At 36.3% G+C, this 13782-nt stretch overlaps 1 pseudogene; it reads left to right on the plus strand.

Annotated features, from left to right (window-relative positions):
- Positions 1-8425: 8425 nt before the first annotated feature.
- LOC115964680 lies at positions 8426-9778 on the plus strand (annotated as a pseudogene).
- Positions 9779-13782: the final 4004 nt, after the last annotated feature.

The following is a 13782-nucleotide window of genomic DNA, read 5'->3' on the forward strand; positions in this document are numbered from 1 at the left end:
TGACTTTTGAGTGGATTTTGTGGTATATCTTTATATTAAAACTTATTTTCTCAGCCTTGTATGTGTGTGTGTTTGTTTCTCAATAAATAAATAAATAATAGAAAGAGAGTCATACAAGATATACAGGAATTAATGGATGTATTTGTAAGATAAAAGGTTGACACAGACTCGTGACCTTGATTTAAGGAGTCATGATAACTTGATGGATCGCATGCCATCTTGCCATGCATCCTTGAAATATCTGTCCTATCAAATTTTTACTTTCCAATTAAAATATTATTGATTAGAAATGATATCTATTTTAGATCTATTTTAGTAAAAGTGTTGTTTTGTTTCTTTTTTCTTTTTCAATGTGAACTTACCGAGTTGTCATTTTTTTGTTAGTCTGTTACCCCGCCCAGCAAATCTATCTCAAAGAGCTCCTTAACAGTCATCGCAATCTTTTTTGACACAAATTTCCACCTTAAATCAACAGAACCTAAAGCAAAAAAAAAAAAAAAAAAAAAAAAAAAAAAAAAAAAAAGCCTTTTTTAATGTCGGCAAGGCAAAGGCCAACCATTCAGCCATAGTAACCCAAAACACCAAAGTAGATCACCCACAACCACAATCAAAATTTCATGAACAATTGAAGTGGAGAAAGAACAGTATATTGGAAGAATAACTGGGCATGTAGGTTTTCAATTGAAGAGAAAATCAGAATTCTTACCTCGGGTTTGGACTTCCTCTACAAAGGAGACTGGCTTCAATTGCAGTTGACGGCCAAAACCCAACACACCTGAGGGTTAGGAAGTGAAATCCCTAAAATGGCAGAAAAACCTAATTAAAGACGAAATCCCTAAATTGACAGAAAAACCTAATTAAAGACAATATGAAAAGATATTATTCATAGATTAAATGAGAAATACAGAGAGAATGGTCTGATACGGAGAAGGGGCTTGGCTGACCTATATCTGCGATTGGAGTGAATCACTTCAGAGGCGTTTTGGACGACAAAGAAGGGGAATGGGATCGGGTGTTGTTGGAGCTAATATGGGTCTGGGTTTTGGATGATGGAGAAGGGCTTTGGCCGTAGGGTTTGTTTTGGACGACGGAGAAGGTTTGACCGTGGGGTGTGTTTTGGAAAAGAAGTGGAAGAAGGGGAACGGGAGAAATAGAAAATCAGTATTATTAGGTTTTATGTATTATCGGGTTTTAAAATAAAAAAAAAAAATCAGAATTTTTTTAAAAAATAATGCTGACATGGAAAATTGTGAGAATTTCAAAAGTTTCGGTTTATATATATAGATTAGGTCCAAAATAGTGTCATTTAGTTTCATATTTAAAAAATAAAATTTAACTTGAACGACATCGTTTTGTAAAGTATCAGCTCTTAAACCCTATTCGTAATGCTGATTTCTTCTTCTTCTTCTTCTTTAATCGCGTTTCTCACTTTCAGCCTCTCCTTCTTTTTATCGCACTGGCTCGCTCAATTTCTCTCTCTCTCTCTCTCTCTGGGAATTTTTTGTATTTGTTAAACTAAGACATAATATTATATATATATATATATATATATATATCAGCCAATCGCTGCAAAGGTCATCTCTGCTACGCCCAGATTAGCGTCGGCTGGTTTCATCTATGCCTATCAGATCTTGAATAGACCTAGCCACCACACCCATCCCATCTCCAATGTGCCTCAAATGTCCTTGGATTACTTGTAGATGGTCCATTCTTATTCGGCTATACGCGCTCTATCCTTGGAGCTAGTCACTTGGCAAGAGTGGGTAACCACAAACAAGGCTTTAAAACCCTTCCAAGACCAAAAAGAATTTGAAGGCTCTCTAAGATCAATCCACCACAAGGTTAAGTTGAGACCTAGAGACTTGATTCATTGTTAGAAAAATAACTCTGTTCCTGACCACAAAGTTCAATTTCTACAATAAATTCCCCTCTGAAAATAATAATATGCATAGGCATAATATATATATATATATATATATATGTGTGTGTGTGTGTGTGTGTGTGTGTGTGTGTGTGTGTGTGAAAGCTCGAAAATGTGTTAAAAACACAAGAGCTGTTTAGACCCCCAAATAAAAGTTATGGCTCGATATATTTTACACTAACTTAATTCTAAGTGCGGAATAGTGTAAATGTGAGCGGATAAACAAACAAGCTACTCTAACACATATTCATATAATCACAGCAGTAAAATGAAATGTAAAAGAGTAGGGAAAAAGAATGCAAACACAGATAACACGCCGATGTGTTATCGAAGAGGAATCCAAAGAACTCAGTGAAAAACCTTTTTGTTGCCCTCCAAGCGGTAATCGATCCACTAGACAATCAGTTGGGATACATGGGTTAGCAAGAGACCCTCCAAGCCTAATCTACTCGCTGTACTTACACGCTCCAAACTCCCACTCCAACAAGACTTCTCGAAACCGTGTCTTGTCTAACTCTCCAGATCCCGCAACAAGCTCCATGTTGCATCTACCATCCTTGACTTCTTTCAATACTTCCGAGCAGCACCAAACGATCACTTGACACTCTAAAATGGTGTGTTAAGTGTTTGGGCTATCAACCTTTCAATGGTATGGAAATGAAGAGGTAGGAGTTGAGGAAAATCCACAAGCTATTGTGTGGAGGATTTTGGGTATAACAATTTCTAACTCTCAAGGTGTTTGGCTAGAGTTTTCTCTCAGAAGCACTCCTTAACATTTGTGGGTAATGTGGGTATATATAGTATGGGTACAAAAAGTGTGTATCAGATAGTACAGTCTGGCAGAACAAAATGTCTCACGGGTGTCTCGCGGGAAGGTCTTACCCGCAATATACTCGCGAGACACAGCTGTCTCCATCTGTACTGACTCTTCGCATTCCAGTCATGTGCAAGACACATGCTTCACTTCGCGGGATGCTTAGTCGCGAGCTACCCGCAAGAACTCTTCTGGCTTCAATTGCTTGAGTCTTCACACACTCTCTCTCTCTATCACACAACCTTTACAATCAAATCTCACAATAAATACAGGGACAAAAGATATAATAAAATTACAATCAAATTTGGCACGGAATAAAAGCCAACTAAAACCATAGTTGTAAATCACAACTTTACAATATGAAAAACCTGCAATGTTGGACAATCAAGAATGTGTGAGCCTAGCAAGATACGTTATTGACATTCCAGATTTTTTAGTGTGGATGGAGGATATTCCATCACAATTTTATTGTGCACTTCAAGTTGATTTAACCGGTTCAAGTTAATCAAAGTTTCTTGTTTTCCCCCTTAAAAAAGAAAAAAAGAAAAGAATATGCGAGGCATTTGTATTTGAACAAATTAATTTATTTTCGTCAACGTTTTTTCTTATTATGATTATTGTGCAAAAGTACAATTGTCCATTTTATTTAAAGGAGGCTTTTAAAATATATGCCATAACTTTATCTATAGGTATGTATGTATTTTTTTTTTCTAAGTGCTAAGGTAAATGAAAATTGTGAAAGCTAGTCCAGTGTGTATGTATAACAAAATTATGGTCTTGAATGGTAAAAAAATATTAAATTTCTATTTGCACCTTTCCGGTTTGGGATAATTTTGATTTTGTCCCATAATGTTTAAAATTTTGGACTTAGACCCCTATCCTTTTGTAAAATTTTGAAATAGGTCATTCTATCCATGCTCGTAATGTATTGATGTATTTGTTAAGTAATTTGTTTTTTTGAGAAAAAACCCTAGTCTTATTGAAGAATTAAGGGAGGCTGTTTAAATAAGCCTGAGTTACAATTTCAATGTTTAGTGGTACATTGTTCATCCAAACAAATAAAAGAGGGGAGCAAATTGCTCTTCATGCAAAAGAATGTGCTATAAAGTTGCAGTGCCTTCGTACATGGGAAAAGCATATAGGGGTGGGAAAATGGACGCTAGATACTAGACATAAGTAACCAGATGGTCATATTGAGCTAGGTTGCTAGAGTCTTTTTGTAATGCCTTGATGAGGATCTCTAAATCGCCTTTTAAAATTACCTGGTCCACTCCAATTTCTACTACAAACTCTAGAGCGCATCTTGCTGCTAGTGCTTCCACTTCAATGGTGATAGGCCAAGAATGTATTGACTCCTTTGGTAAATTAATCAAATAATTAGCTAAGTGAATTAATTAGATTCAATTACATGCAATGAGCATTGTAGCAGAAACAAATCACCAAATAACTAAATGTAGCAGAAATAAAATTTGACACGGGTAATTTGTTTTCGAATAGGGAAAACTACTGAGGCAAAACTCCACCGGCTGAATTTAAGGTCACCACTCCTGAAAATCCACTATTATCAAAACAAGCGGTTACAAGTAAAGGAATCCTAGTAACTTATACTAACCTACAGTTGAACCCTTACCCCAATACCCAATTGGACTTGTAATGTAGTGACAATCTCTCATTTCAATGTATGGTTCCCAGTACGTGACTAACCAATTGATGCGTGGATCTAAGTACGTGACTAACCAAAGTTCTTCAGTTCATCCACACGATGAAGATCAAGATCAAGAAGCTCCTTCAAAACCCTTGGCGCACAAACGCAGCAGCTTCTTAATGAGAAAGATGAACTAGGGCAAATTGTCTTCGGTCATAATTTGAGTGAATAATCACTTTGGATCAAGTTGCATCACCTTTGACGGCTCTTAAAATAATCCTTATATATGTCTAGGGTTGTGAGAAAAGAAACCCTTCACAAATACACATGGATATACGTGAAATCAGATCTGGAAATCTAAATTTCCTAATTTTTGATAGATACAACTATCGAGCTATTTGTCGAGTTTTAAATATTAAATCTCGATAGGTACATCTGTTGAGCTATCTGTCGAGCTTCAATGAATAGTACACTTCTCCATTTGATTCTTGGATAGATTTGCATGGTTTCAATACTTGGAATTGAACTCTTGTTCCTTGAAATATTAAACACATCCTAAATCTATCCAAATACAAGTAAAGTGCATTTTGTCAATGGATGAGCCAATTCTATATGACATATGTTCTAACAAGTTCCACATATGTCCTAACAAATGGCCGTGAAAGGTAGGTGTATTTGTTGTGTAAGAGAAGCCATAACTAGTCCAACTTGGTTCCTGATGATCACTCCAATTCCAGCACATTGTTCTTTCTCAAATAGTGGCCCATGAAAATTAATCTTATACCATGATGTGAAAAAAAGGGTGCCAGGATGTTAAGGGTCTAATCAATGGTGAAGTTGCTGCCGAGTGGTGTGAGGTATATTCCAGAAGTGTCTCTTTGGCTTGCTGCAAGATCTGGCTAAGTGTACAAGAGTGCTTTCCTAGCCTGAGATTGTTACGACTATTCCATTTTGCCCAACTCACTATTAAGAATAGAGTAGGGTCTCTATTCTCGGCAAAGATACACCCAATTAAGTCGATGAAGTTCGAGCATTGTTTGAAGTTGTCATGGTTCCATAGTGGGATATGGTTCATATTTCTCTGAATGTTGGGTAGAGATAAAGAGGGTGGATGAAATCTTCCTGGTAGGTTTTTTAGACTTCACATAAATCAACAGTAATAATCTGTCGACATACCAGGTTGGTATTAGGAGGCAAAGAACTTTTACAAGCAAGTCATAGTAGATTTTTTACCTTTCCGAAACATTTAAATTCCAAATGGCCTACAGTAGGGGTTTCAAATGCTCTGAGGTTGAAGGACCAGTTTATTGGGTGATAAATTCATCTTGTAAAAACTTGTATCCAGACTTGATAGAATATTCTCTAGTTGAGTTATATGGCCATGTCAGAATATCGGCTTTTGGAGTTTTGCACAATGGGATTTTTTGATCGCTGAAGCTTCAAAGTCCAGCAAACAATTTTCCAAAATATCCTTCCTCTAGCTCAGATTTTCTTGATCAATAAAAGTATTGACTATTGCATTGGGGTCTATATGCAAATTTGGTGAGATAATTTTTGGCTTTTGTTTCACTGGAAACCAATTATCATGCCAATTCCAAATTGAGTGACAATCTCCCACCCTCGATACCCCTCCCCTCCAAATAACCTCCCTACCTTTGATAATGCTCTTCCATGTGTATGATGCTGAGCTTGGATTTTTTGCCTCCATTAATGAACATGTGGGGAAATATTTCTCCTTGAAAACATTGTATAATAATGAGTTTGTATCATGGAGCAAGTGCCACATCTATTTTGCCAAGGGTTTGTTGCTGAACATAGATAAATCCTTGAATCCCATTCCACCTTGAGTTTTAGGCTTACACATTTCTTGCCATTTAATCTAGTGGATTTTTTGGCTATCTCTACTTTGCCCCCAAATAAATCGGTGGATAAGAGCTTTAATGTCCTAACACAGACCTATCAGAAGTTTGAAGCATGTCATGGTATAAGTAGGCAGTGCTTGGGCCATTGCCTTTATCAAAATTTCCCGACTCGCCTGAGATAGTAGCTTGCCTTCCATCCTTGGAGCTTCTTCCATACCCGTTATTTGATGTTTTCAAAACTCTCCTTCTTTATTCGACCAATAAAATAAGGCAAGCCCAAGTATTTTTCATATAATTGTACAGCCGGTACCCCAAGATCATCTTTGATCAAATCTTGCATATCCTGTGATGTTGACTTGCGAAAAAAAATATAGTGGTTTTTGCTCTGTTTACTTGCTATCCAAAGGCCTGCTCATATGTAGCAAGGATAGCTAGTAATTTATAACACTCATCTTCTTTGGCCCTGCAAAAAAACAAGACTATCATCTGCAAACAAAAGATGAGTTAGTTGGGGTCCATTGCAACGAATAGAAATTCCCGTGATGTTGCCAGTATTGGCTGTCTTTTGAATTAAGCCATGCAAAACTTTTGTACACAACAGAAATAAATATGGATAGAGGGGATTGCCTTGTCGAAGGTCTCTACTAGGGGTGATGTTGTCATTGGGTTTCCCATTTATCAAAATTGAGTATGTGGCTAATTTGTGATGGATATCGTCGAGCCTTTTTTTATGGACGGTAGTTGAGACATCATACTTCAATTGTGTTCTAGCAGATTGCTCCAATTATGGCAAAGTTGGTATAGTTTTATGCACGAAAATGATCCAAAAATAGTTCTTTTTGACCTGAAAATAGTGAAATATTTAATCATGACTTTGACATTTTTTTTGATATCTCATCCGTTTTAACTCCGATACTAGCCCGTGATCAATCATGTCAAAGGGAAAAAAAATATGATCTACAAGACGGTCCAACATTTATCCTGATCAGATGGTTGGAACAAAAAGTCAACTTTTTTAGTATCACTGGTTAGGGTTTTCGGTCTAACTCTTGCCAGAAATGGTGAAATTGACTTCGGTTTTTTGCATCATCGTCCGATTGGGGTAAATTATGTTACTTTTAATTTATTCCCCACTTTTGGTTTATTCCCCACTTTTGGCTTTAAAAATCATAGTTTTCACCCTTTTCTATGCTTTAAAGCATTATTTTGACGCGTTAATCAAGGCCAGACAAAAATCAGTATTGACAAAGGGGCAGGGCCCCGCAAAGCCCTAAGGAGTAGGGATTGGGGAAGGCATGTCGCCCTGCCATGCGAGCTAGGGCAAGTACAGAGTAAAACAAAGCCACACGGGACAGGGGTGAAGAGCCCCGTCCTTCAGCCCCGCCCCGCCCTAGCCCGCCCCAGCCCACCCCATGGCCATCTATCCTTAGGTACAAATGTCATTATAAGATAAATGGTACCTTATACATGAGAATCTTAAAATTAAGCAATAATCATTAACTTGTTTTGACTTTGAGAACAAAACCATACATCCCACGCACCTTTTACTAATTTTTATTAACATTTGGCCAATGTTTGATAGGTCAAAACTCAAAAATCCAGCAAAAGATTGATTTACCGAAAAAAAAAAAAAAATCCTCAATAGTTATGTATATTTTCCATTGACAATACAGGGTAGCAAAACAATATCTTAACAGAAAACGGCCACATATATATATATATATATATATATATATATATATATATATATTTATATAAAAGACTTTGACCAATCTTTATAAAAAGATGTTCGCCACAAAATGGTGATGCTCCAACATCAAACATTCAAACCCTTAAAAAAATCAGATAAAAAATAAAAGTCAGAGCTCTTTTATTTTTATAATTAGATGATATTTGTTCCAAATAACTAAAAATTGGTACAGCCTTCAATGCATTTTGTTACTGTGATGTTACCTGCACTCTAACCCTTGTTAAGAATACAATGCACTTTGACTCTGTGATGTTACCTGCAATCAACTGTCAACTTCCACCAGCCATTAAAAAAAAAAAAGTCAAAGCTATATATAAAGATGGATGACATTTTCTTTGCTCATTGTCTATAAATAGATTGAAGCTTTATTTATTTGATAACCTTAAGACACAAGAACAAGTGAGAAGAGATCGAGCAAGCAAAGCAAAAAACAATGCCTTCTCAAGAACAACCCAAACTCCCTATTATAGATTTCTCTCCTAACAAATTGAAACCAGGTACAAGTCACTGGGTATCCATATGCAACAATGTCCGGCAGGCTCTCGAAGATTACGGCTGCTTCGTAGCATCATATGATGATAAAGTCATCTCCTCGGAGCTTCACAATTCTGTTTTTGATTTGTTAGTGGATTTATTTGATCTCCCTTTGGAAACCAAAACCCAAAACACTTCTGGCAAACCTTACCATGGCTATTTTGGCCAAAACCCATATATGCCACTCAATGAAAGCATGGGAATTGAGGACGCACAAATTCTCAGCGGAACTCAAAACTTCACAAATCTCATGTGGCCTCGTGGAAACAAATGCTTTTGGTATAACTATATTTCTATATTTAATTATAATCCTAAAAATTTTATTATTTATTTTTAGTATTTGTATATATATATATATACCTAATTAATTATTTGTTCCTGCTTGTTTAGTGACACCATATACTCCTACTCAAGGATTGTTTCCCAATTGGAACGTTCGGTGAAGAGTATGGTATTTGAAAGCTATGGAGTGAACAAGTACTTTGATTCTTACATCAATTCAACCACATATCTTCTTCGACTCATCAAATATAGTGTGCCCAATGAGAACGAGAGTAACATTGGCGCCATGTCTCATACTGACAAGAGCTTCTTGACCATACTACACCAAAATGATGTGAGTGGTCTAGAGATCAAAACAAAGGATGACAGGTGGATTCATTTTGAGCCTTCCCCTTCTTCCTTCATATTCATGGCTGGAGAGGCATTCACAGTAAGTGTTACAGTCACCAATTTTAGCTCAATGCTAGCTTGTGCAGGATATTTCATATAAACAAGTTTAGTCGGGAATGAGCTATGTTTGACTTTTTAGTTTCTCCAGTAATGAAATATTTGTAGGTTAATCCTTTAGGAAATTACAATTCAATTGATTTTTGGATACAGTAAAATTTTATTTTCATTGATGATAATGTACATACGAAATTATCATCAAAAATAGAAATTAAAAAGAATGAAAGAATAAAAAATTGATAGGGTGCTGACAAATACTTGTTTTGATTGGCCCAGGCTTGGAGCAATGGCAGGATATATTCCCCTCACCACAGGGTTGTAATGAGAGGAGACAGACAGATATTCGCTTGCATTGTTCTCATTCAATTGCGAGACAATTCAAACACCAAAAGAGCTAGTCGACGATGAAAACCCACTACAATTTAAGCCATTTGATCATCAAGAATTTCTTCGTTTCTACAGCACTGATGAGGGCCAAAGGCATCCGTGTACAATCAAGGCCTACTGTGGTGTTGCCTTTTGATCTAAAGAAGCTCATGGTTAAACTCTATTGATTGAAGAGAACTTTGCATGGTTTTAAAAACCGGTACGGTGAAAGAACCGGTCGAGGAGCTAATTACCGGTTTTTTATGGTCGAACCGAGGTCCGACCGATGGTCGAACCGGTGACGTCATAAATAATTTAATTATTATTTATTTAAATTATATAAATAATTAATAATTTTTTAATTATATATAAATATATATATATATATATATATATATATTAACAAGTGTGTGTAAAAGTAAAACAAGTGTAAAAACAGTAAAATATTTTACAAAATCACTCAGTCACTCATCTCTCCCTACTCTCTCGACACTGTGCTTTCTCAAAAAAAAAAAAAAAATTTTCCCTTCCACAAACCAAACCTCCAGCCTCCGATCCACTCCCAGATGCCACTCATCACCGGCCATCGATCCACTCATCGACGCCATTCATCACCGACCACCGATCCACTCATCGGCGCCATTCATCACTGACCACCGATCCACTCATCGGCGCCACTCATCACCGATTGCATCTCCACTGCCATCGGCGCCATTCATCACCGATCCAATCATCAACGATCCACTGGGTTTTTTTCTTTTTTCTTTCCGTTATCCTCCATCGTCGTCGGCCCCACTGTTTCTTGGCCACCTCCACCATCGTTGATTCATTCTTTTAATCTCAGTTCTGGATTTTTTTTTTTTCTCCTTTATTGCTGTGTAGCTTTATCGATTTGGGTTTTTGGATGTTTTATGGGTCATGCGTGGTTGGGTTTGTGGGTTGTGGTGGATGGTTGGGATGTTTTGTGGGTCTTGGTGGTGGCTGAGTTGTGGGTTTTGGGTGGGTAGTTGAAATGGTTTGTGGGTAGAGCAGACTAGGAATGAGCTCAAAGGGCGAGGGCGTGCCGTTGTGCCGCTGTGCGTGAGGCAGAGAGAACAGAGTGAGGTAGACAGTAGAGACTAGAGAGAGATTGAGTTGAGTTGAGCGGCCTTGAGAGCTTGAGGTGAGTGAGAGAGTGAGGCAGATGAGAAGAGGGGGCGTGAATCGTGAGGTAAGAGTGAGATGGCTGATGAGAAGAGTGAGTCAGTAAGGACTTTAGGTTAGTTTTGAGGAGCAGAAAAAACGACGTAGTTTTGAGGAGCAGAAAACTTAAAAACGACGTAGTTTAGTTTGAGGAGCAAAACCGGTTTGACCGTGCCGGTTTCCGGTTCTCAGGTTGAACCGGCCGGTTTTTACTATTTACCGGTTTTTAAGTCATTTCCGGTTTTATACCATAACCGGACCGGATTGAAAGCCGGTTCCCGGTTGAACCGGTCGGACCGACCGGTCCGGTCCGGTTTTTAAAACTATGGAACTTTGAGGAGAAAAAACTTTATTAGAATAATATTTGAAAAGCAAATGGAATTTTAAGAAGGAGCGTGTTGTGTGCAGTATAACTTATCTTACCATCCCTTAAAAGTTATTATGGCTTTTGAGTGGATTTTGTGGGTGTTTTTATATTAGAACTTATTTTCTCAGCCTTGTATGTGTGTGTGTTTGTTTCTCAATAAAAAAAAAAAAAAAGGAAAAAAAGTAGAAAGAGAGTCATACAAGATATACAGGAATTAATGGATGTATTTGTAAGATAAAAAATTGACACAGGCTCGTTACCTTGATTTGAGGAGCCATGATAACTTAATGGATCGCATGCCATCTTGCCATGCATCATTAAAATATCTGTCCAATCAAATTTTTACTTTCCAATTACAAATATAGTGCCCGTTTGGATTCAAATGAATCCAGCGTCTGCGTTTTCTGAATTTTTTTTTTTTTTTTTTTTTTTTTTTTTTTTCAGTCGCATATTATGACCAATTCAACTGTGAACAGTGCACAGATGCACTGTTCACGGACCCACATATTCCACTTTTTAACAACTTTTTTATTAAAAATGGGTCCCACAATACTATTCACACATTTAAAAATTATTTTGCTACAGTGTTTTCAGTTTCAGTTTTCAGTTTCAGGAAAAATAAGCTCAATCCAAACGGACCCATATTGATTAGAAATAATCTCTATTTTGGATTTATTTTAGTCAAATTATTGTAGTGTTTCTTTTTTCTTTTTCAGTGTGACCATACCATCATACTTGATCGATACATAGCTCTTGAAACATGACGAAAGCTCAAGATTTTGATAAAATTCAGAATTACATTACAGTGTGAGCATACCAAGTGGTCTTTGTATGTAATGCTCTATTTGTTTCATTGTAATTTTTTTAATGTAATTCTCAATTTTATCAAAATTAAATCTTGAGCTTTTGTTATGTTTCAAGAGCTATGTATCGATCAAGTATAATTACAAAATATACGGGTGATATATACTATATTAAAAGGATGCATCAAATCGTTCCTAAAAAAATATGAAAAAAAAAAAAAAAAGAGTTACTGCTTAGACATGGGCTCTTGGGCCTACTAGGCCTATTATAGTCTAGTAGCTACCTTCAAACTCGTATTGACTCGTGAGAGAGCAAATTGAGTTTGAAGACAAGATCATGAAAGTGGGATAGTGGATGCAATATTAGGTTATCAACTACTTGATCAACAAGTTACTGAAAATTGTTTTTCTCTAAGAATTGAGTTAGAGAAACAACTTAAAAAAGAAAAAAGAAAAAAAAGAACGTTTTATCAATGATTCGAGGAAATATCTTAGATATGAAGGGGGGACAAAACGTAATTGTAGCATTGTTATATCTAGCAAGTGGTGAAGAACGAAGTGATAATTAATCTAAATATGTTTGATACGCTTATAAATTATGCCATTGAAAGTAATTTCAATAGCATTTTGATTCTCATAGTAAAAAATTGTTATTATAGTAGAGCATTCAACACCTAAGGCTTATAGGAGGCAAGCAATGGCACATGTATAAACCTAAGGTGTAGACACCTCACTTTGTACTCGGTTAATAATCTTTAGTCCCCAACCCCAATGATGAGCTTGATATGTTAAAAAAGGGTAATTGAAGTGTTAGATTTTGTGTCCTAAAATCCAATATATTGGCATGTTATAAATAATTAAATTATTTAATTATATGAGACTATATATAAATGAACTAATGGAACATTATCATAATCCTTGAGATGCATTGTATGTGATTTAGTTACAGAAGATATAAATCACAAGTTTCTTGTAAACTCAAAATATAATTCGTAGTTGGTGATGAAATTGGGCGTTTCAACTGCGAAAACTATAATACACCAACTAAGATGGTTTGTCTTGATTATGGAAGTGGAGATTTTTACTTGATGTGTTGATATGTCTTAAGTGTGTAAGACATATTGAGCTGGATTGCTATAAGATTAATTATTCAATTAACAACTGTCACATGAATAATTAATCTCATGACTTCTAACTTCATAGACTCTTAATCTTGAAAGGATAGTGAACCCAATCATGAAATGTAAGTTACTTTGATATATCAGAAGTGAGATCTAGTTTAACAGTCAAAACCTCGGTATGTTGGGTAACTACACGTAGTGTTGAGGGAACACATATTCTCAAAATGGAATCTATAATCTCTTTCTATAGAGACACAAAATATCCACTTGACATAAGTTTAATGGGAATTAGTTATTCAGGGCCGGCCACTTTAGTAAGAGTTACTAAAGTTTATATTTTATGAAATTAGATTTCATAAATATGAATAACTAAAGGATTAAATTGAATACTCAAGGAATAAAATAGTTATTTACAAAGTGACAGTTTATTATGACTTTGTTCACTATGGATATTTCATGGGGGGGTCAAATGATATCTGTAGGGATATTGGGCCCAGGAACTCTTTATTTATATATATATTGGGCCTGGGGCACAATTTGAGGATGTAAAGTCGTCTGAGGAGAAATAAACATTGTCAGGGGAGTTCGTGTTAGTAAATGAAGAAGTTAGTTTTAGTTATAAGGGTCCAGGAGGTTGGGCCGAGGATGAATGTCTCCTCGGCTAACTAAAGCTGAGGTCAAAAGAGGT

The sequence above is a fragment of the Quercus lobata genome, chromosome 10 (genome assembly GCF_001633185.2).
Source record: "Quercus lobata isolate SW786 chromosome 10, ValleyOak3.0 Primary Assembly, whole genome shotgun sequence".
NCBI classification, from domain to species: domain Eukaryota; kingdom Viridiplantae; phylum Streptophyta; class Magnoliopsida; order Fagales; family Fagaceae; genus Quercus; species Quercus lobata.